The sequence below is a fragment of the Patiria miniata genome, unplaced genomic scaffold, assembly GCF_015706575.1.
Source record: "Patiria miniata isolate m_02_andy unplaced genomic scaffold, ASM1570657v1 HiC_scaffold_16, whole genome shotgun sequence".
NCBI classification, from domain to species: domain Eukaryota; kingdom Metazoa; phylum Echinodermata; class Asteroidea; order Valvatida; family Asterinidae; genus Patiria; species Patiria miniata.
The window spans coordinates 8,598,627-8,621,837 of record NW_024037054.1 but is presented as its reverse complement, the minus strand read 5'-3'; the positions used below and the strand labels follow the sequence as shown (position 1 = coordinate 8,621,837).

General features: G+C 39.0%; 1 long non-coding RNA gene across 1 annotated transcript; it reads left to right on the top strand.

Annotated features, from left to right (window-relative positions):
- The first annotated feature begins 810 nt into the window (after nt 1–810).
- On the top strand, nt 811–22,283 carry LOC119722882. The gene is made up of 3 exons (XR_005270489.1): nt 811–1,011; nt 21,482–21,696; nt 22,191–22,283. It is a non-coding gene; the product is annotated as an uncharacterized LOC119722882 (long non-coding RNA).
- The last annotated feature ends 928 nt before the right edge of the window (nt 22,284–23,211 follow it).

Here is a 23,211-nt window from a genome sequence, read left to right as displayed (position 1 = left end):
TCTTATAAAATAAGTACAATACATTTTTATTGCTTGCAAGGTCAGGCATATTCCATTTGAGGAAATCTTGCAGGTACAATGGAGACCCTTTTTTAGTCATTCTCAATTTTTCATGTATTCTATTCAAACTCCTCCCTATAGATTGTATGCTTTTATCTAATGCCTAAGGCACATTGATATCAACTTAATGTTTCCCCCTTTCGCTGTGCCTGTTTTGTGTAAGACTTTTATTGGCCTTGAATTTGAAGAATTAATTTAAGCTGTGGATAGATTAAAGTTATATTGAAGTTGAGTTGCATTGTTATAGGATTTTTGTTTTTGTGCCATCGCCAGTAAATGACTGAAGTTTCTGTCACTATTGAATTAAAGTCTTTTCTTTTTTCCCCTTCTTACTCAAGAAAAAAGGTCCTGAATAAATCTGTAGAAATCCTATGACAAAGGTTTTAGGTCCGCACCTTTTGTAAAGCGTTGTTTAGATCCAGCACATAAATAACCAAGTTTGCCAGAATTTTGGCAATAAGCAGATATCATGTTTCTAAAAATGAGTAGTATTCCCAAAATGGGTATTGTTGCAAACACTTCTTAAAAACTAAAGTGAATACGAATAATGCAGAATTATTTTTCTGAATTATAAATTTCTCATTATTTAACTATTTGTCAAATTCTCAAGGCAGAAAGTGTTCGGTAAGTGCTGTTTTGTATATTTTTTAATAGTCACTCTTTTTTATGGGGGGGGGGGTATAGGACGGGTGAAAAGTTGAAAAACTTTACAGAGACATGTAATAGCGCCCCCATGTGACCAGATGAACGCAATGAAGGGGCTGACAAACATGGCGCTCGTCCCTGTCGTTGTGTTGCATGTCGTTGAATGAGAGGGTGTCTTATCATTCAGATAACATCGGTTCAAGCAAACATAAACCGTAGTGCAGTGAACGTACGGGCTTTGACTGGATAGTGGGATCATCGACCGATCTAGATAGTTAGTGCGGCTGGACGAAGGGACAGAAAAAGGTGAGTTATTTTGGACGAAGTTGTGCCGTAATGACGGAATGTTGTTGCTGAACGAATTTCAACTTTGACAGGACCACGATCACCGATCACCGAAGTCGAAGTAAGAAAATTTGCGTTCAATTTCAGGGATTCCCATCGTTACATCATTCATGTCACCAGTGGTCACAGTCGTCCGTTCAGGATAACACTTTTCAATTGACATGTTACTGTTAGTTAGTGTCTTATTTAATTCACATTTCAATACAGTCTGAGTGCCATTGCTTTTGCTCATTGTTCATCACTGTTCATTTTGTCATGACTCATGCGTTTATTATTGCCATGATTGCAGAATAGGTCTACATTTACTCTTTCTTATTCGTGCTCGTGGCCGGCTCTGAAGAATTTTTTAAAGGGAAATAAAGTTCGAAATTTTATGGTCTGATTCCCATCTCATGAATACAAAGTCACAATGACAATGCTGGCGCGGAATCAGGTAGTAATATTTGTGATTTTGTCATTGTAAAAATATTCTCAATCCCAAAAAACAGTCACTGCACATGTTCAGTGCCGTGCCAGGTTAATATCGTTTAGTAAAGAAAGCAGGGGCCGGCCAACTATCCACTGCCTTCCAAAACAGCTACAATTCACTGCAGAGCTGAGAGCTTTGAAAGATTCCCATATCTGGCCATCAATTTTTCCCTTCAGTGACCTATCAGCCATCAGAAAGTGATAATTTGTCCTAAAAAGTCAAATTTAGCCGGGAAAATATTGAAGTATTTACTGAGAAAACATTTAGAAATGTTCAGACAAGTCTCCTAGAGTTTGTGCACAGGGTGACAAGTGATGGCCAGATATGGGAATCTTTCGGAGAGGTTCACATTTTCACAATTTCAAATCAATTTTGAAGTTGTTTGAAAAACCATGAACCGGTCCAACATTTGTTTCCGTTCTTAAGCTGGCACATTGTACAGAGCCCTCATGGGCAACCATTTCTTCCAGAACTGTAAGGTTTTTACAAACCTTACAGAAAGACCAATTGAAGTTGCTGTAGCAGAAAATTCTCAATTTCTTCAAATCTCCAAACTCTCCTGTCATGAAATGTTCGGCCTCAATATTTCACAAGTATTATCTTGATGTGGAGAGGTGCCTCTAGGGTGGGTTGAAATCCCTCAAATGTCAAACAAAAATGTGAAATTTACCAGAATTTCGTTCACCAGGATCACAAGATTCTCGCACTTGGCTGTCTCTCATCATTTGCTGTCGACTGAGGGCGCTTTAATTCTCTGGACCAAGTACAGCGTGGCTTTCATTTCATCGCGCGCGGCACGGAACACTCTCGTTTCTCACATTTTAAGCCATGAATTATGATGAAAAATACTGTACAAAATATTGTGTTGTTTGGAGTTTCCTTGTTTTTCCTCATAATTCCCAGTTGCATGCCTGACTTTGTGTGGGGCTAAAAACAATATGCACCTGGTGTGAAAAAAATTATATGATAATGGAGTGATGATTTAAAATATGAAATGACACCGGAATTTCACTAAACATTTATTTTCCACATTGAGGCGAACTGGACATGCAGTAAAACTGTTTTTGTTCTAAGTGGCAATCCTCTGAAACTAAATACGTTCACTATAAACCCACTTCAACTCAGCAGAAAGAGCACTTCACATTTAAACAAACACAAGAGATGAGATTGCACACACCCATTTCCCAGTACTGTAGTTCAGTGTTTACATTATGAAGTAACATACCTAAATAAATGTGTTTTAAAGCAGGTATGAGCTGCTACATGCATACTGGAGGTGAGGGGTTATGCCAGCAGACTAAAATAAATATTCAATTGCACTGAAGTTTTAATCATTATGTTTCCATTAAGTGTTCAGAATTCAAAATCATTTACGTCATGTTAAAAAAAATAGTTACTCGTCCCCACCTGCTTCCTTTTTATGTTGTTAAATTTTTTTTTTTAATTCATACATTTCCAATGCCTTCTTTTATTTGTTTTTAACAAAATTGTAGCTAGATAGAAAAAGGGTCATGGCTCCTTTGCACACAATTTTATATCAGCAAAATAGTCAAGAAAATTGAAGGATCCATCCGCCATCTTAAAAAATTTGCTACATGTATCTTGCAAAAAACACAGAAAATGCGCCTGCCTCCTGCATTTTTTCTAAAAAGGCCGGAAAAGAAACTACTAATTTCTTTTACTCAAAAAAAAAAAGGTTGTGGAAAATTTTACATGAAGAAAAGTGTATGTTCAGGACTGTTAATAATGCTCACCAGTTTTAAGTGGATGGCTTTCACATCGGAGAAACCTTTACAAATAGCCAACCCTTTTATCTTATAAAATACAGGTACTCCTCGTTTGGTTGACCTAGTGTCTTTATTTAGATGTTCTTGTTTCCTAAGATTGTTCTTTATTTGCTGGTTGAGTTTTACACTTTGATCACACTAACTCATTCATAAACGTACGGTATCTTTCTCTAAAAACAGTAAAGAATTAAATTTAAAACTAACAAAATTCTCATTGGTAACTTACCAACTGTTTTTTTGTGTGTAGGTGTTAAATAATGTCATTTTTAGTTTGTTGAATAAATAAAAACAGTTTTTTGAAATTGGTATTTGGTTTGTGTGTGCGTCATTGTATTTGCTTTAAATGTCAAGTGCAGATGTAGACAACCACAAAAAAAAAGGTACCAGTATTTATCGTGATTTCTTTTTGTCCCGTGACAAAAGAGCTAGACAAATACGTGGGCTATTTCTGTTTGCGTTCCTATCCCATTGAACTCGAGTTCACACATAAATTCAAACATGTCTGAATTGTTATTGCTTTGAACCCACAAACAAATAAAACAACAAGTTAGTGGAAATTGTTTTTGTGCTGGAAGCGAAATACAAAATGTGGTCAGTGGTAGGAAAATGAAATTTAAAACATCTTGTGACTAAGCTGTCAATGCGTTTTACTATGAACAAAAATCATCAAAATTTGAAGTCTTTGGGTACCATTTATTAAAAGAAATTTAGGTAATGGAAGCCAAATAAAAAGTTTTTGTTCCTTGTTTTATAAGTGTTGTGCAGCATATTTCAAGTAATTGAACTTTTCAATTCAGGTATTTAAATATAATTTATTTGTTTGATAAAATTTAGGTGTCTTGGGCTATGGTATGTAGTAGATGACAGCAGGTTGGTTTTTATTCCACCCTGAAATTGAAAATAAAAAAAATTGGATTAAAATTACCATATAGTGACAATCCACGCAGCCGCACAAGAAAATCTGTAAAGAAACTTCACAAGTAGGTTTTGGCGATTCCAGGTCGAAATCGAATAGAAAATCGATTCCAAAGTTGGAATCGGAATTGTGATTTCACTTTTTTGTGGAATGGATTCCCAGTATTTTCATTCTCCCAAGAATAGATTCTAGACACTTTAAAACAAATGTTGGTCGCTCGATATGTCTATTTACAAAACATGTATGTGGTAAATACAATGTACATTGTAAGCATTTTAAAAAGATGTAACTTTTAATGGTAGTGACTACGTACTGTCATTCATTTGTGAAATGATCATCTTTCCTCATGTTTGTAATGAATAGAAATGGATTTGGTTCCAAATGGGATTGTGACTCCTATGTGGAATCAGAATCAATTCCACACATTTTGAAATCACCAAGCCTAATGACACGCTTGCTCTGGTGGGACTGGAACCCACGACCTCCTGCTTACAAGTACAGATGTCTAGACCACTGCACCACAACCCAACTGGTAAACACATTACATTGATGAGCAGCAAAACTTTGCTTAAAAATCCCAAAGAAAAATTTATCAAATGCCACAATTAATCTATCCTTAACCATATCAGATCCATCAATGATTGAGTGGTCAAGAAGTTGTGGCTTCAACTCTTTAAGTTGTGGGTTTGTCTCTTATCTAACGAAGCCTGTGGCATTTTTCTTCTCGCGAGCTGACAGACAGTTTTGAAAATTGAGCTGTACTTTGCCGTGACATACGTAGAACAATTCCATGAACGTACAGTTTATATCTTCCTAAAAAAATATCATATATTATGAAGTCATTTATTACACAGGAGATAATGTAATGTGGTCCAGCAGTTTGTTTTGTTGTTGCCATTCACCCCAAAACCTTAGGCCAAAAAAAAATATATATTTCTGCTTCCGATTACATGTAGGTAGGGAAAATATATATATTTTTGGTAATTATTTTTGTGTACGATCATTACGGAGGTGTATGCAGGTAGTCAAGGGTAAAAGGTACTAATTGGTGGTTTGGTTTTTTCCTTTATTTTCACCCCAAAAAAATAGGGTAGGGGCTGTCAAAATAGGGTAGGTAGGGTAACCTGAAGCAGCACTATTTTTTTGTTTTTTTTGCCTTGGCAATGCCCCCAAAAGCGGAGATAAGGCAAATCTTTCTCTTCTTGAAAATGGATCCTACTTAAATGCTAATGCAGCTCTTAAGTTTTCAAGTAGGTATTTTAAAAGAAACGTTTGAATCATCTGAATAGAATTGTAATCAACTTTAAAACTAGTAATTTCTGTCCATGTTCCTTAAATTACTCAAACAAAAAAGATCTTAGACGTTGCATACATTGCATATACCTGCACACACTGAGTACATTGTACACTGTTCATGTTTGTCCGATCAGACAGTTGAAATTTATGATTGAGTTGTGACCTATTCCCTTTAGGTTGCCTCCTTATTCCATGCAGAGTTCATAATCTGGTGTCAAGGCCAGATATTGTTTCTCTGTTCCTACTGGAGAGAGAACTTGAATTGACCCAGAATCTAGCATTCATTTCAGCCCAGTCTGATTCATTGTGAAGATTAGACTTTCCTCAAGTCTCCCCACCTTTGTGGGAATGGTATATCCTTGCTCTGTAAACTTGATGCATGAATCCTTGTGAACATTGTTACCCAAAGAGTCTAAAATCTATATTCTTTCTGCTTCTAGGGCTCAGAAAATGCCACATTATTAAAACCTGTTTATCAGTTTTGCCAATGTGAAGGGAATTGGCCTTTACAAAACATTTGCTGCAAAATTGTGTTCAACTTTTGCGAATTTTGCAGTGCTTTCACACTGAGTTTGAACTGGCCTTAATCTGGATGCAAAAAATATGGGATCGGTGAAGTAATTATTGTTAATTATACATGCACCTTCTTTTATGAACATAGATGTGGCCGTTGCAGCTTCTTACAATTTTTTTTCTGTGATGTAAATGCATTCAGAAATTTTCTTCTTTGATAAAGTACATGTAAGTAGGTACTGGTAGTTTACATTACATTAGATTCATTAGAGTCATTAATTTGATTACCCTAACCTTCCCAAATCCCCCCAAATCCAAGTTACAAAATGGAGGATTTTGCAGGATTGAGGCTGTATATTTTTATGTGGAGGCAGTTGAAGGATTTTGCAGGATTGAGGTTACATCCTAGCAAAAATGTCTAGGGAGTTGTGGTGAATTAGGAAGACATAAATTGAACTTTTGCCTTTCATTCCTGTAGAATCACTCAGAACCCAAAGAAAAAATGACATTCCAGTCAAATATTACCACTCATCTGATCTGACAATCGTAATTTTCTATCGGCCTGGCCTCTAGTGAAAGCTGTCAATCACCAGTAATTAAAGCAGTGACCCAGAAACGGTGACCCCTGGCCTAGATTGGCTCCTTAAACCGGGCGGCCATGACCTTATAATTAGATTTCACCCTCACTGGGTGCAAAACACTTTGCCGATACAAAGATACTGTCGAGCGCTTTCCCAGATTTCTAAAGCGTCAACTTTCAAGCACTATATCGTAGGGTTTCCTTTCTTTTAGGATACAGAAGGACTGAAAGCATTGTTGAGAGTTACACCTGGCCTGCGATTCTGTTTCTAAATTTAATTACTTGAAAGGTTTCTGCTGCAGTATTCTCGGGGTCAAGTTGAGAGATCGGCAGACTGGTTTACAAGGACAAAAGAGGCGTATTTTCTATCCCAAATGTAGAATTTTGTTAGGATATTACCCGACCTACGGTGGGTGAGTCAGCATTGTGAGCCAGTGTGGTGTGGTTTGTCCAGAAGGGAAACTTGTGTTAAATGCGTGTAATTGTACACATGTGTACGCAAGTGTTGGGCGAGAAAAAGAGGAAATTTTATTTCTCCTCTTTGTGTTTTTGACTTGATGTTAGAAATCTGTTAAAAGTTAGGGAGATTTGTTGAAAGGGCAAGGATGCCACATGAACGTGTAGGTGTTGAACTGAACACTGTAAATGTTAAGGAGAGTTTTTCCGTTAATCCTCTTTCGCCTTGGCTGTTTTGTGCACACTTTGTAGTCCGATTCATTCATGGTTGTACCCCACTGCTTCTGTTGTCTAGCCCGTGGCCATTGTGATTGGCCAATTTGTAACAATGGCAGGTCGCGACCCCACACTTGACAGAACAACCTGCACCAATATGGGGTCGTAGAAGGAGCCCTTGGGCATAGGGCGGTAGGGGGTCAACTGGCTTATATAGAGGACAGAAAAATAGAACTTAAAATTCAGGGGAGCTTTGTTATAAAATACAAAATTTGAAACTGTCTTCTCAAGATTCAGACCTCATCCGGCGGTGAAAAACTGAAAAACATAATCAGGCAAATTTTACAAACTGGGTGACAAAAATTCACACATTTGCACATTGTACAAGGTTCTCAATACCGTATTTGTGTAAGTTAATGTTTCACATACATTTTTTAGTAGATTTTTTAAAAATCTTTTGCACAGACAGTGAAATCAGGACCCAGTATCAATACTAAATGTTTCATGAAAACATGTATGCACTTTTTAAAAATATTTACAATTAAACCCCATTTACCGTTACTAATGTAAGTAGACATTGTACTATTTTTAGCGTTGTGCTAAAATCTTCTCGTTATTAACCCCTTGGGCCAGTTCGTTGCACTCTCCAACGACCAAAATTAACTTAAATCTGCCTAAAGGTTTTAACATATTACAGTTTTAATATATATTCATGAGGAATCCAAGATTTGTAGATTGGTGTTTGTCCACTAACTGGCTGGTGTTTTAACAGCTTACATCAGTTTTAACAAACATTTGTACATTTTACTGGGCTAGTAAAAAATCAAGCCATATATTAAAAAACGCGACTCATCAGTTTGAGTCTTGTTAATGTTATTCCGACAATAACCTAGAAAACTAGGGTCAGCAACTTTCATAATGATTTGAACACTTTATTGCACCTTTGGTTTTTTTTGCAGTATGACGAGTGTCTAATGTGCACATCAGCACATGTACACAAATACTGCATATCGGTAATGAAAAAGTAACAGAAAAACAAGTTAGCTCTTTTTTTGGATATATTTTTTCCAAAAACTATCACCTTTCAGTCTGCATGTAGATAGTATATATCCAAGGATTAACATTTTTTCAATCAATTTTCCGCTTTGAAAACTTCAGTGCTAAGTTGCTCAATTAACTTCGGCTGAGTTCTCCAAAGCCAGCCTTATTAAATTACACCCGAATAATTCCTTTCACAATTAAAAACAGAATTAGAAAAAGTCATGATTCATCGGTAATCTCTTCAATCCTTGAAAACTCCCTTCAAGTTGCGGCTTCATTCAAGGCCAGCTAGATCATTGTCACCCTCAAGAAGAAAAAGAAAATCAGAGGGTGGAAAAAACCAAGTAAATAAAATCAACTGTGACAATTTGACAAGTTGTCTTCACTCCTAGCCCTGCTTTTCTGATAAAGGCCAGAAATAACAGATTGGATCTCTTGTAGTTCAGCAGGGGCTTCCTGTTCTGGCATTGAACCCATCAATGATATTTCCTGCCTGCGGAACATTCAATGTCACGGTCTGGATTCCGGAATGCCGTAGTGCGTGCCGTGTGGGGAAAAAAGTACAGTCTGGTCCAAAGTCCAGTGAGCGGGTGAGAGTTTCATCGGGAGAGCTGGGCTCTCTGCACGTCATAACGGGGGAATTGTCTAAATGAAAACAGATAGTCAGAAGTGCACATGTGGGTCACCCCGAGCGCTGTCATTCCTGATTAGGTCTTAAAGCGGCAGTGGGCTGTGCTATCGGCTTGTGACAATATTTACTGAAGAGATCCAAGTGTTGCAATGCATATTATGAAGTTCATTGGTGTTGTAAATTGTCCAGAGACCCTAAATTTCAGAAATGCTGACAGCCTGCTTGTATGTACCGGTATCATGTATGTGAAGAAAAATGATCACATAAAATTTGTACTAGTGGTGATTGATTCAGCATTGATGCAAGATGGAAACTTAATTATAAATTTGTTAGATTTATTTTACGTACGTATATTTTTTCATTGAGTAATTGTAGTTTTTTATTACCGACATGTTTTGTTGTAAGTACCAGTATGTTGTGCTTTGTTTTGTTTTCTTGTTAGCGTAACGCCAGCTTACAGAAACAGGCAACTGCATACATAGCGGGTACATCATCATGTACATGTACACAACACGCTTTACAGCATGTGCATATAAATAAAATTGAACCTAGTTACATAATTTGGTTGCTCCGTCTGGCCTGCTTATATAAGTACATTTACCTGTGTAATTATCAAGCCGGTGCACAGTACAGGGGACCGGTGAATCCCAGGTGGTCTATCGATCTCGCTGCGGCTGCACCGCGCACTTTGTACTGCCCCGATCGGGCTAACAATGACAGTGAACATTTAGAGTCTATCGGCAGATGGTTTTTCCTGCCTTTGGAAAGATAGCGAGCCGGGGAAGGGGGGGGGGTGGGATTTCTCTCTCTCTTCCTGTTAGCAGGGCTTTCCGATCACCTCCAATGATATAACAGCAGCTTACCCATACTGACATTTGGATTACTGTCCGTCGCGCTTGATCATGGATCACATGCGGACTGTTCACTGTACTTTTGTCCCCTAACCCCCCCCCCCCAACTCTCTGGGTCTTTGGAGGGTACCGGTACATGGGAACGTCGTAGGCATTTGGATGGCAATCAACCAGTTTTCCCCAGAGGTGAAGGTGATTTTGCCTGTGCTTTCAGCTTTAAAGAGCTCTGATGAAATCATGATCTCTATTTCCTTTGTAGATCAGTCCATGAGCTTTCGTTCAGTCAAAAAAGTGCACTTGGAACTCTGAAATGGAGACAAACATGTGTCATGTGTGTTCTCTTTTATTCACTTAACCATCCTATAGATGCAAACATCCGATTCTGTGGAAAGTTGTCCTTTCCAGTCAAAATCAGTCAAGTGAAACGGTTAAGTGCACCCCGCCTACATAAAACAGGATTGACTGGCTGTGACTGTTTATGTAACTCGATACAGCTACCGTACATGTACCGGTACATGCTTTGACTGTAGGTGATTGATAAGGCAGTTGTGCCTACCATTTTCCTGCTTTTGTCTGTTGACCGAATTTGACTAGTCAGAGTGCTTGCTTGAAATATGATCTGACTGTTGGTGACTAGCCTGGGTGTAAAAGGCATGGCAGGGAAAATGGATGTAATTTTTGACTGTCTGTGACTGTTCAAACAGTAGGAGGGTTAATTAGTATATAAACATAATATTTTCTATGTTTTTGATTAGCTGTGGACCTACATTAAACAGGCTTTATTCACTTGTCGGCCATTTTAAATTGAAAGCGAGGTAAAATCTTCATTTTGGAACTTCAAATTCAAATTTTTATTTTATATTTTTTTTAACAAGCAGAACATGATTAATGTCAACAACTTTTCTAGCGGAGAAGACTGTTCAATAACATGTGTTCTGGTATTTAACACTGTTTTGCAAATCATGCTTAGGGATCCTATTCTCACCCACACTGTCATTGACAGACGGTTTGAAGGACCGCCTTCTGACCGACAACTCCCCCCAAAAATTTGACAACAGAAGGCTCGGATTATCTGGCCAAGGAGTGAAACTGTCTGTGAGATCTTTATCCCTGAAGTTGATATCTGTCACAGATCTTGCTTGGTCATTGTTCGGTCATAAGACTGGCATGCAAGATGTGTCTCAGCGAAACTGCTTTTGGATTTTTTTGTCTGTGATTGTGGGTTTTAGAAGGTTGGGAGGGGGGAGGGGAGATCAGAGAAATCTAAATTTGTGAGCGGTCTTGAAATAAACCACAATGGGAAACTGACTAAGTGCCTTTATAATAGTTATATATCGAACATTGAAATTGCCTGGAGCGGGGTTTGAACCTGCGACCTCCGGATTGCTTTTCCGGTGCTCTACCAATCGAGTTATCCAGCCCTATGTATGTGGTTCCCCAGTTTTGTCAATTCAGACACGGCTTAGTCTGTGGTTCAATGATAATTATCCATAGAGAGTGGAGCATCCAGACTCAAGAATTAGAAGACAAGGACTTCTGCAGTATCAGCGGGATGCCATGGAGCCTCTTTTTCCCCTTATCCTGAGAAATTCATTATAGGATATTTCCTATTTGGCCCTTGTGTTGAAAGACTAGGTGTGGTGTCTGCACTCTGTAGAATGTTTAATTATGCACAGTGTGCATGAGTACCTGTAGGTATAACATAGCACTACCTAACCCCTGCCCCCCTCTGCCCCGCCCCTCGCCCCACCTCCAACCCCACCTTAAAAACTGAGAAAAAAATCTTTGATATCTTCTGAAACTCTGACTGCACGTACATGTACAAAATGTACATGACACGCTTGTGCAGTCGACGACACATGCTTGTCTAATGCTTATGGTATACAGTGTTAACTTTTGTGCAAGACAGCCTTACCGAAGTTAAAGAGAATATAGTCACCCCTCCCAAACAAAAAAAACACTTTCTGTTCAATTACTTGTGCCTGTTGTGCAGTGGTTTTCATACAAGTACTAAAACTGTACAGGATATTGCTAACATAACGTCCTTGTCAGGCCTCAAAAGCATGATGTCACCGGCAATTCAGTGGGATGGCTCTTAAACCCACGAGGGGGCAGACCTCTGATGAGTGTGTGCACACGTATTTGGTAGACCTCTCAACTCCACTTGGGGCAGGGTGCTTTGGAGAGTGGTACCGGTAATTCCCAGCTTGGATTGACGGCGCAAGGCCCGCCAACAGATTTGTCCGTCCTTCCGAGGGGGATTACCGCGGGTTGGTTTGAAGGAAGTCCCCTCCCGCACTGTCAGAGAACATTTGGAGGCCTTCCTAACTATATCCCTTGCCTCTTCTGTGTCTCAGTGTTTTGTATGTTGCATCAGTGTCTTACAAGTGGCTTTTACAGACAGGGCATTTGGATGTGTGCACGGATTTTTGGTATGTACCTCTAGTTAACCTTTTCCTGTTTTCCAATTTTCAAACATGTTTTTAAGTTTAAGCTCTGTTGTGTTACGTTACGTGTAATTTAATCTTTCTGCAAACTTTTTACAAAATCTAAAGAATTTATTTGGGTTTAGTGTAGAGGAACGAAACCTGGTACCGGTATGTGTGCCTGATATTCCTGCTGACCTTAATAGAAATTTAGTTCCTTTTTGTTTTTATATTTTGAGATTGGATCTTTTATCTGGGCCAAAATTCTTGAGGCTGAGAAACAGTCACAAGTGATTATTAAACCTGAAGCTTGTGACACATGAGCTGTTTTTGCTTATTAAATTTTTTTTGTGCTTAGCAGAGTTTTGTGTGAATTAGCACCCTAGGAAATTATCCCCAAGAATTTACAAATTATTTTCCTTTTTTTTTTTGCATAAAATTCTGTCCTTAAATTTCCATAGTTCACATCCTACTGATAAAATAACAGCCAAAAGTTGAATATTCAGAGAAAAAAAATAGAATTTGGGTAACTGCACTTTCTATCGCAATTTTGAATGGAAATGTACAAATGATTCCCAGACGTCAACTAAATGAATCGGGGATCACATAGCGGAACGGATAGAACGTTTAATCTTACTGCCTCTGTTCAATTGTGTTTATAAATGCAAACCAACCCGCACATGTTCACGTCGATGCACTTTTCATTGAATGGATTATGTTGTCAGAGAGCTAACGGTTTCCCATGAGCGGAGGGCGTGCTCGGAATGACGATCTGCCCATACCAGATTCTCCACGGATGTACGCATCATGCAGTGTTCGCACGCAAGCACGCGTCTGTTTTTGCCCCCTTGTTTGCTGTCTTGTTACACAATCGCAAATTCCAATTTCACGGACGAGGATCTCACACAAAAGCTTCAAGAGTGCAAAGCACTTTCGGTTCTTCACATGATACACACCATTTATCCCTCTCCCCCATTTTTTTTCTACCGATGGCTGTTTTTGTCCAGGGAATACAGTTCGATCAGACGTCTATTGTTTGAAAGCCATGTGTCTCTTAGTAACACAGGCTGCGAACATTGTTTGCTAGTTAACAGGTGTCCCGATCCTGTTAGTCAACCCTTTGATCGTCGAGAAATTACAGTGTCGGCTGCTCTGTTGAATTGCTATGAGTGATCATTCATAATTTATGGTATTGAATAGTGGGAAAGACCTCATCTTTATGTCCCCTTGGGCTTCTAAATTTCATCAGCGTTGACGTTATTATGGTATAATTGCTGCAATTTTTTTGAGGCAGATTGAAATTCTATCGCCATTGTTGGCGTACCAAGTCCAGATTTTTTGGTCAACAGATGTTCATATTGGCTTTAAATAACTTTTTTTTCCCCCAAACTCCCTTTGAAGTGGACCAAATTAACTGGCATTATTGCAGTGCTTGGAGTTTGCAATTAACTAGCAGGGATTTTTAATTTTTTTCCATCATTTTTTTATGCCGTTCTGAAGAAATTGACATCGTACTTTTTCAGTCAAGCACAGTTCAGACCCATTGAAAGTAGCATTGTTAAAACTAGAAAAATGGATACGCGATTGAAAAAACACGGATACCCGGTAAATCTCCTGCTATTAAGCAGTCACGGACAGTCAAAATTCACTTCTGCTTCCCCTGCTATACTTTTAACTAAGGCTAGTCACCAGCAGTCAGATCATATGTTAAGCAAGTACTGTGTTTAGTCAAACTTGTCAAGGGACAAAGCAGGCAAGTTGTGGTCACAGCTGTTTTATCACTTACATGGAGTCAATGCATAGCTGCATCAAGTTACATGTACTTAATCAGTCCAAGGCAGTCAATCCTGCTTTATGTGGGCTGGGTATTCTCACGGGTTGAAAACAGTCACTTGATTGATATTGACTGCAAGGACATTTTGGCTCAGAATGTATGTTTGCATAGGAGGGTTAAAGAAACCAAAAATTCAAATCTCAAAAGTTTCTGTTCAGATTGTTCATAAAGAACACTACTACATCGGTGCGTCACTGCAGTAATTCATGTGTGTACAGTGAGCTTTATAGCTTTACAGTGTAAACTTTAACTTCCGTGAGCGTCATAAACATGACATCTGTTTTGTTTTTCCATGTAGCCTGGTTGTCACTTTGAAAATTCCCCATCAATGTAAATGACATTGAAACCTTTTCTTCTTGATTGCCTGAGAAGTTACTAAGTGATTTGTTGTGTTGGTTACTGGTACCCGATCCCATAATCTGGAACCGGTTCCCGACAACAGTGGTCGGGTACTCCGGTACCTGGTTCCGATGCACAGCCCTAATCAAATACCTTTTTACTGTAGTGTCCAGTATTCACTTAGGCAAATCTGTTGACATTTATATTTACCGGTATTTACTACTTTATCTTCCTAAGATCTTTCTGCAAGAAATACTAAGTTTTGACAAGTTTAGTCAATAGAGGGCAGCATGCTTCTTATCCCATGGACCAACTCTCTCAGCAACCACTGTGCCGGCATTAGCATCCGTGCCTGCAAGCCCAAGAATGGATAATGCACTCGAACTATACCAAGAGGTCGTGTGTGCACAGTGTAATAGAGAGGCAAAGCAATTGAAGGCGAGAGAGAGAGAGAGTATTACAAATGCGCGGTAGCCTTGCATATTGTGTGCTTTGTAAATCAGGGACGGCCATCTGGTGAGCTTAATCGCTGCTCGGAAAAACCGGTTTTGGCCACCGTCACTCGACCAAGAATATAATTAATAAACTCGATCGGGCGAATCATTTCTGGTAAGTGTTACACAAATCAGTTTTGATTTGTTTTTAAATATTGAGTCACTTTCTCCATTTCAAAAAAAAAATATGTGAAATTTTTGCTTTCGACGGGAAATTCTCAGGATTTTTTTTTCTTCTTTGGATTGGAAGTTGTGTGTTGTCGCTGGGAAGATTGAATACTTGGCTCACACTGCGGTAAATGATGATTGAAAATTGGGTGACCCCAAGTACGTGCGTCTGTGGCGAAATGACCGCTCGCTTGTGACACATATAGATGGCGGTCCCTAATGGACAATGATTAACTGAATGTCTACGGAGCAAGCAAACAGAGCAAGTGTGTTATGATATCACGAGTGCATTTGAACAGGTTTACCTGCGTATGGGTTCACGGTTTGTACTTTATAAAAAAAAACGTGCTGCACTTTTTATTTCGTTTCGTTTATTTGACAATTTACATGATGATAAAAAGCAAACCGGAGCTACATGTAAAGGCAACGTAAGCACTACCTCATGAAAAAATAATGCAAACATGCATGAATAGGGGTGAGTGTACTGTGGATTTCACATTAGATATGTCTGAGCAGTTCTGGGGCATGGTGCGGTATCCTCATAATGACATCCAAACCCTCTGCGGTTCGCCCGGTGTACATGTACTCCGTGCTCTTCGCTCCACTGCTCGCACTGGTTAATGGAATTAGAAGCGACGGCTTTGAAGCGTTTTCTGCATGACCTTGTTTAGTCATATGACTGATTGAACTAAAGGTCAGGTGTGAACTTTTCCAAACCGTAGACCCACATCCAAATACTGTCATGATATTTTTTTTTTTTATAGTTTTGTAGTCTCTTCATCTCTGTTCCGGAGGGTGTGGGGGGGGGGGGGGGAGAGGTTGCTGGGGAGGGTGCAGCTGCACTTTTTGAAGGCCATTCATTTTAGGATCTACATCTTGCACATGTCACGAATTGTTGCTACTTTTACAAAGTCAATTATCGTTTGATGGCCAGTCTGCAAGCCATCCAACTTGAACATTGATCTTTACTTGCTTCTAGAAATAATAACAGGTCTAATTTTGTGGTTGTTTTAATTTATTTTTATTAACTACCAGAAGTTTCAGGCCAGGGTCAGACTTTTTAACCTTCGAGATTTAACCTTGAAGTTTAACTGACTTGCAAGGGTTTTTATAATTTTTTGTTAATTGTACACATCTTGGGTTATTTACTCTGCCATCTGCTATGTCTAGCTCTATGCTTTTTGTGTCCTACAATTACCGGTATGTACCTGCTTTTTTGAAGAGACTTCTTGTCGCAAAATATTTGTATCTAAGGTAATATCTCTTTTCTGTGTGATTGGATGGTGATTGATGTGCTAGTGACACGTGGACGTGCATGTGGCACATTTTGTAAGTGGAAATTTCAAGAGCTTACTTCGGCAAATTTAGAAGTCAGTAACTGCTTTTCATCAAGCCACTGTGTCAGTCAAACACTAACAATCATGGCAATCATTGGGTCAATTTTGTTCAAGAATGGAATTTTTTCAACTCCATTTGTTACTCTGTCTCTGTGACCATCAAAATAAATCGCTTTAAAAGGGGAAATCCGGACTTGTGTTCTTGTGCGGACCACTTGACAGTTTGTACCCAGGGTCTGCTAGAGGACAATCGCGACAATTGAACTTTATTCTTTCATTGTGATAAAGTGCCATTGACCCCTGCCTTTGGCTGATACGACGCCTCTGAAAGTACTCATTCACCAAAATGGATAAACAATTTCTTTTAAAGTCCCCCCTCAAGAACTGTGAAATGGAATTCCGTGCCAGACTAAACAATATGATTTTTTTTTTTAATCAGTAGGCGCTCGGTACTTCCTTTCAGCCGACTCGTCCCGGAACAAAAAGGAAATGAATTTCTTGAATCTAATGCACTCCCTCAGTTTCATGTGTACCGAGGAGCTTTACAATAACATCAAAACCAATTCTGAGATTCTGGCTGGATGATTTGTTCTGACGTCGTGCACTTAAAGTCATCTTTCTTTTTTATGTCTTCTTCCGAATCTTGTGGGCAGAAACGGCAAAAAAAGCAATGATATTAAAGCAATGAAGTGATGGCATGTGGGAAATGAAGACGAATTTGAAAGCACTGCCACAGAGTATTAATGTTCAAAAGCTGTTCCTTAGAGTACTGCAAGTCAATACTTCAGCTTCAAATCAACATTTGCAAACCTCTTTTTTTTGGACAAGTGAACATCTTCGCTAAGACGTGCGTAAGTACATGTACAACTTTGCGAGCGTCATATAGGATTTCACCATGAAGGGGAATGCAAAGTACACTTACATTTTGCAAATTGAATATTCAGTTCTGGGGTCGTCGATGTGAAGGGTTTCCTCTCCCTACAAGTCTTGGTATGGTCACGCCAATATTTTTTTCCCAAACATTCCATCTATCAATAATCCTGGATTTTGGAAAGCGTTCAGTAAAAATCTGCTAGAAAAAATAATTCTGCTTTTGTCTTTTTACATGAAAAATAATTTTTTCCCGTCATAATTTGGTGCACATGCCCATGCCTTGAGTAGTCACAAACAAAAGTGGAACAATTCAATTCGCTTTTGGTTTCAACAGGATCAATGTTTAACAAAAAATTTGTATGTACTTATTTTTTTTTTTTAAGTTACCATAAAGTGGTCAATTACATTTTACACGTATAGATACCTATATAAAAGTGTAATGCATTGAAGTAATCCACTTAAATTTACATGTAATAATTAATGCAAATTTTGGAGTAAACATTGGAGAATACAAAATGGTGTTTTGTTTATGCAGAGCACATATTTATTTCCGGCTTTTACTGAGTGCTAACCTATTGCATATTGACACAGCCGATTGCCCATTCTACACAGTCTAACACTACATGCATTAAACACCGAGTCCCGAGCACGCCGAGAAATTTGAACTTCCTTCGCTGCTTGCTCAGTGAATAGGCATCTTTCCATGCTTTTAAGAGACTAAGACATCATCTTCAGAGGTTTGCTCGGCAGAACCCGACACTGTTTGTGTGAGGGGTTGGCGGTGTCCCCTTACACCCTATGTAAAAGGGAAGAACTTGCGCGGATGTATGCCGAATACACCCGATGCGACATATCTGGTTTCAGCGGAGAGGGTTTGCGCCCAAACGTAATGAAGACGAACTTAATTATGGAAGGGGAAAAAGCGGTGTCAATAGAAGCTAAATGCGTAGTGCACATAGGCAGATTACACAGGTCCTACGCGTACATTGGGCATATTGCACAGCAGATTGTAGGAAAGTGGGCATGTTCCAAGGATGTACGAACACGCGGAGGAAATTTGTAGAGCTTCAGGTAAATCATGTCTTTACAACAGAAGCTGAAAAAAAGGACAAGAATGACTTACCACAATCAAGTGAGAGCGTTACATGCACTTAGAATAGACCTTACTCATGAGGAAGCCATTTTAGATCATGTTCCCTGACTCTCATTTATAAATTGTAAACTGTTGAATGGGATGGTGCCAGCCTATTGCATACCAAGCCTCACTTTCAATTTATTTTTAATGCTCCTACGGTATATTCTGTGCCAAGTAGTCCTTTCAGTCAAAATCAATCAGGTGACTGTTTTCAACAGTTAAGAATTTCCAGCCTAGGTAAAGCAAGATTGACTGGCCCTGACTGTTTATGTAACTCGATACAGCTTTGCTTTGGCTGTGGGTAATTGATAAGCCAGCTGTGCCCACAACTTGCCTGCTTTGTCTGTTCATGGTCTGTTGACTGAGTTTGACTAGTCACAGTGCTTGCTTGACATATGATCTGACTGCTGGTGAGTAGTCTGTGTTAAAAGTATAGCAGGGGAAGTAGACGGAAATTTTGACTGTATGTGACTGTTTAAATAGCAGGGTTAAATTGTTAAATGCAGCTTAAAACATTAGGGAATGTTAAAATCGCAAATTGCAAATTATTCATCAGAGCAGACTGGTATTAATTTGTTATGAACTTTATTTTATTGCTTTCATTTCTACTCGCAAGTTCCAAAAATGAAGACTTTACCTCACTTTTGATTTAATATGGCCAATTCGTGAAAAAAGTCTATGCACTTACAACACAGAGTTTGTTCAGACAGAAACAGTAAACATTTGGTAAATGTTGGATGTTTGATTGTGATTTTACTTTTTACCCACTGAACTTGGTGTACTCGTGTGCAGAAAGGCCTACATAATCAGCAAGCCGCTAGCTCGCAGCTCAGTTGAATAGCCAAAAGATCGCGTGCAAATTAGTCTCCATCCATTTCCCTTTGTCACCGAGTGTGGGAATGTGTTGAATTGGGTCAGGCTGGGTTTGCAACTCTCATCTCGTGTCCGTGTCCGCCGCACACATGACTTCCGACTCTCCCTCTGGAGTTCCAATTCTGAAAGATAAACACCGGCCAAATCTCCTGAACAAATCAGAGAATTCCATTTGTCAGTAATTGGGCCACGGTCGCGGCACACGTGGGGGAAGTACCGGCTATGTGTCTCTCTCTTCACCGACACTAGGAAATGTAAGGCTTTGGAAATGTCTTGTTCCTGTGTAAGAAAAAAAGGAAAGAAATACATGGGAAAGAAATCGGTGTTGACAAAGCAGAAGTAATTGGGTTAGAAGGTGTCAAGGTGACTTACATTCGACAGGATGTTTGGCTAACATTTCCTTGTGATCTGGAGATTACTGTGAACAGATAGAAATGGGAAGGTTCAGGGTCTGCTTTCAGTTTATGAGACACGGCATGAATCATTTGTTTCAATTTCTGCTGAATATGTGTCTGTTAAGATTTGGAACTTCCATGGGTATCCATTCTATCATGAACGAAAGGATTTTTTTTCAGATAAAGTATATAAGAAAACTTTAAAGGGAAAATAGTCAAATACAGCATTTGCAAACATCGAAAAATAAAACTACCAAGTTGTTACGAAATACCTTACTAGGATGTTGGTAAATGACAGTCTAACGCATCCTGTAAAATTATGGCACCTGGTGTGAAGTCATTTTCAAGAAAATGGTGTTTTTGTATACATTTCCAACGGTGGTCGGCCGACCACCGTTGGAAAAACCTAACTATTTTTCAAATACTGCTCAAAATTTACCATTTTTTGTTCAGTCCAAATTTTGTTTGCTATTGGTTCCATGTTCATGAACGGATGCAGGCCAGCTAGACTGGTTCCCTTACCTTACAATTTTCCGGCATTTTTTATCCATTTCATCTTTAGTGGAGTCAGGGAACCAGACTACTTGAATATTTTTTGGTTTTTCTTGGTTTTTCCAGCATTTTTGAACACAAAACTTCAAACATGTCAGTGTAACAATATTTGATCTATTATACTGACCCACCAAATAGTTCATTTCTGAAAATTACAGCAAAAGCCATTCCCTTTAATTTTGAACCGCAGATATTATTGTTTGTTGATTGCTCCAAGGTAGTTTTTACTTGCACTTTATTTGGGATGCTTAGAAAAACTGTCACTGTGACAATATAAAATAATGTGCAGATTTTGTTGTGATGTTCCAACTTTATAGAATTGACTTAGGATCATGTGTAAACACTGACGGCTTAGCTTCAGTTTTCCTAATTCATAATAAATTAATCTGTTATTCCAATCACCTGAAATCTTATTTCAATTTTAACATTTTGTTTTGGCAACTTTTATGCCTTTAAGTAAGCAGTGTAGTTTTACATTTGCATTGTTGTTGAACCTTTTTTGTTAAAAACCTAAAAACCTTCAAAAAGCCCTTCATTTTCCTGTGTGATACCGGTACCTGCAGAATTTGGTTCACTGAACTTTCATTGGGTCACCGGCCGTTTCCAAGGGGATTTGTACAATTTCAGTCAAAGTCAATGTGCTCCCTCAAATTCCATAACATACATCGGTGCATCCATGTTAACATCCTGTTCAACATGTTTTATTGCCGTTTCCCACCGGGATATTTTATTGACCCGTTTGGCAGACTGCTGGATTGTATGCTAATGTGTCGTCCTAGTCATGAACACTTGAACTTATCCCAGACAGAATTTACCAGTCTCGCACAGATTTGTGCAAAAATGTGGCTTAATTTGTGAGTCTATTTGGGGGTTCATATTTCTTAATTGATTTTTTCTGATGGCTTGATATGTGGTTAAATTTTAAGGTAAAAGCTACAAATTGTTCTACACACGTATACTGCCATAGCCCAACCATTTTCAGAAATTTGCAAATTTATGCGACGCCAGTGAATACTATAATATCATGACCCCATACTACACTCAAGTGTTAAGAAAAAGCTTGAACGTTTGCAGTAATGGAAAACGATTTCCCAAAAGGAAAACTGTTGATTAGATTGACATTCATGGTAATTGCAAAATTGCGAAAATTGAGTATTCATTAAACAAACCGTAATTTATGTGTTCTGGATTGAAACAAAAATGTTTTTTTATAAACTATTTTCATTTTTTCCTTCTCCGCTTTTCCCAGATATATCAAAGTTTGACTTGGAGACTGAAGAGCGGACAGGAGATTTTGAAGTGTGTGTCTTCCCCACTGCATTGGTCATGATTGACCAAACCTTGAAAGATTGTTCTTGAATTCTGGAAAAAACAGGCCACCCTGGGTTGATTTCGAGCTCCAAAGACTGCCCTCTGTTGTCCAGAAACAAACAACCAAGCTGCTTTCCAAGATTTGAGGTTGAGGTGAGTTCTGGGGTAAATTGCTAATTGCAAAAACAGGCTACCGGTTAACATTTTATACAATGTAAAACATGTTTTGATTTTTTTTGAAAGCGTTTTACAGAATCAGGGGACCTCTTGATAAAAAGCTTTAAAAGTTAAAGTTGGAAGAACTTTATTTCTGCACAAATCATGTTGGAATCTCATGACAAATGCTTCATGGCAAAATTGAGAGTTACAGTTTTGATTGCAAATTAAATGGGGAACCGCCAGCTGGACAGGTCAGTTGGTAGAGCACCGGAACGGCAAGCCGGAGGTCGTCGGTTCAAACCCAGCTCCAGTCAATTTCTTTGTTCAACTTTACAAAATGGCTTGGCTGAGATTCGAACCTGTTTGAATGCATTTTTTTTGCTTTGGGGAAAAAACATCAAGGATCAAATAATAACTTGATTATCATTGATTTGAGGACATTACATCTTAAAAGAAGAATTTTTGTTCTGACTTTGTCCCCGTTACAGGGTGATGTTTGGCCGGCCCTGCGCCAGCAACAATGTGCGACTCAAGCATGGATTCTGTCGACCTAACAAGTAAGTGACTTGAATGCTCCTCATGTTTACTTTAAAATAGTAATGATGCTGCTGCTATGGACTCCATAGAGAAGTACCCCCTCGCTAGGATAGAAAAATAGAGTCAGGATTGGATAAAATGCAATGCCTCAATGGACTTGATGCACAAATACCCCCTCAACGGTTGCGAAGGGAGAGTTAGGGGAGACCACTGGGAGAGACAATTGAACGCATTGCGGACGACGCCTGTTGCTCGCACAAAGACGCCATGGCTTTGTTCATATTGAGCATAAAATAAGTTGTGCATCTTCACGCCATGTGCGTGAACCAGTGCGCCCAAACTACGTGTCGCTGCGAAAGAGCTCTCAGGATTAGCCACGAAGTGCCATTTAGGGATTGCATTAGATGACCAATCAGCATTGACGATTGCAGTGTGCTCAAAGACAAGCATCTAGATTACTCTGTTAGCCGCAATTGATGACATAAATAAGGTGGTACCTTGGTCATCTACAATTGCCAAAATACATCCACAAAGTTTAATACTGCATGAGACACATTCACTAGCAAAACGCTACTACAACTGTCGTCAGAATGGGCAAGTACCCCCTCGATGGTAAGAAAGGTAGAGTTGGGGGAGACCACAGGGTGAAACATTCAAACGCATTCTCGACAATGCCTGAGGTTCACATGAAGACGCTACAGATTTGGGCACACGAAGAATAGAATTGGTCGTGCTACTTTGCGCTACACATACGCAAACCAATACGCGCACGCAGTGTGCCCTGTCCAAGTGTTAAAAAAGCGCCCTCTCTTGTTTTCACATGGAGCCCAAAGTCTGAACATGCTTTTTTCCATGCTGACTACTAAATGTGTTGGAAACTTTGAATATTAAATTTGTCACACAATTTTGACAGTTCTTGCAACAGCCAAATTATATTCTCTTGTGAAGGAAAGGGAATAAATCAACTCAAAA